The sequence below is a fragment of the Poecilia formosa genome, unplaced genomic scaffold (assembly GCF_000485575.1).
Source record: "Poecilia formosa unplaced genomic scaffold, Poecilia_formosa-5.1.2 Scaffold106, whole genome shotgun sequence".
In the NCBI taxonomy this organism is placed as follows: Eukaryota; Metazoa; Chordata; class Actinopteri; order Cyprinodontiformes; family Poeciliidae; genus Poecilia; species Poecilia formosa.
The window spans coordinates 1,242,214-1,244,158 of record NW_006800045.1 but is presented as its reverse complement, the minus strand read 5'-3'; the positions used below and the strand labels follow the sequence as shown (position 1 = coordinate 1,244,158).

Here is a 1,945-nt window from a genome sequence, read left to right as displayed (position 1 = left end):
TATATCGTATCGTGACCAGAATATCTTATATCGTATCGTGACATTATTGTATCGCTACACCCCTACAAAGTATCAGTGTGATGAAAACATTTTGAAACCTACTTATAAAGGAGTTCTTAGAAGCGATGTTTCATCATTCAGTTCAGTCGAACACAGTCATCCAATGTATACCAAATATCAGAAATTCTGGTTTTAGGTACTTTACCGTACAACCTGAAGCCCTGGTAATATTTCAACTGATGCAGTTTTAGATGTGTGGATTGTGTGTTTCTAGAAGCAACAATGGTTTTGTGTAAATGCTGCTTTTCTTCATATTAGGGCTGAAACGATTCATCAAGTAACTTGAGTAACTCGATTACAAAAAAATCCTCGAGGAAATTTGCCTCGAAGCTTCGCTAAATTTATTGTATTGTAATAAGCAATGCTGTTAAATACGCAGCACACTGGTCTAGCCGGAGGGTTTTTGTGTTGCACAACGCTACCACTTTCCGTTAGCGCCTGGAGCACATGTGCTAAGTTTGTAGCTATGGAGGGAATCGGAGAATGCTCAGAAGGAGAACCCCGAAAGCGACAAAAAATGTCAAAAGTTTGGGAACATTTTAGGCTAAACAGAAAGGACACCACAGCGCAATGCATTCACTGCAAAGCAGAATTGGCGTACCACAACAGCACGACATCAATGTTGCAGCATCTGAAGAGAAAACACCCGCTACATGCATCCAACTCGTACACGGTTGCCAACAGGTAACGTTTATGTTCTCTTTGCTAACTACGTTGTGTGATAATCTGCCATGTTATAGATGTAAATTGAGGCACATTATTTTGCTAACGTTACATCTACCGCTTAAACATAGCGGTTACTTAACCGGGTGTAGTGTAAATTGTATGCGAGGGTGGAACTGAGAGAAATTATGCAGGACTTAATGTAAGTTTGTTAATAAAAATACGCAGCAACAGATTACAGGCATAAGCTGAAAAGCATTTATTTATTGGTGTCTTTCCATCCTGAAAAGTTACAATCTTTTTTCTTCTCGCTACTGTTATGTATGAATTATTATATTTATTATATTATTATATTTCACGACCTGCTACATTTCATCATGTCTCATAAAAGTGAGAACAAAAACTAAGAATAGCGGGACATTTATTAAATTATAATTTTTGATTAATATTTTTTGTAGTAATTCTATATTTGTTTATACCTAAGCAATCAAGAATAAATAATAGCATAGTTTTAATAAAAATAGCAAAATTTTTGCATTTTACCATGACTAGTTAAGGCTGCAGAATTCTGTACAAACTCAAACCTTTACATTTTGAGTAAGAGTTTATTTTTTTCCTAACATATAGATTACATTCTGTTTTCCAATACATACATACAACTGGTGTTATTGCAGATTTGCCAATAGTTTATTTTATACATTTTTTTATCCGATTACTCGATTAATCGTAAGAATAATCGATAGATTACTCGGTTACTAAAATATTCGTTTACAACAGCCCTACTTCATATATACTATATGTGGATTGGTCAAAAGTTGCCTCTAACATCGATATTTTTTTCTGTCTCCTATGTGAAGATTTAAGGCCTTGGCTATTTCCTTAGCTTGGCTCTGATTGGAGTAAAAAGAAAACTTGATTACTGTGCATGTTCTGTAGATAATCCTGGTTTCTTGCCATATGTTCCAGTATTATAACTGAAAAAAGAGACGGAGCAATATGTAAACTGGAAGTGTAAAGTAACCTTGACTGATTAAACACATTAATACTGAAATAAATTGAAGGACAGAAAATGAGTCTTGTTTTCTTTTAACTTGTCATCTAACTGAATCACATCCACACGAACCCATAGTGACACCTAATGCCCGTCTTCACAGCCTTGGAGGGAGGAAGCTGCTCTGTTCAACCTAATGTGTTAAATATTAACGTGGTACAAACCAGAGCT

General features: G+C 35.4%; 1 long non-coding RNA gene across 1 annotated transcript in view; it reads right to left on the bottom strand.

The window, feature by feature from the left end:
• The window catches only part of LOC107837035 (uncharacterized), a 19,980-nt gene extending 18,500 nt beyond the window's left edge, over positions 1-1,480 (bottom strand). The window contains exon 1 of the long non-coding RNA XR_001663010.1: positions 1,381-1,480. This is a non-coding gene — a long non-coding RNA (uncharacterized LOC107837035). The remainder of the gene's footprint in view (positions 1-1,380) is intronic.
• Between the last annotated feature and the right edge of the window lie 465 nt (positions 1,481-1,945).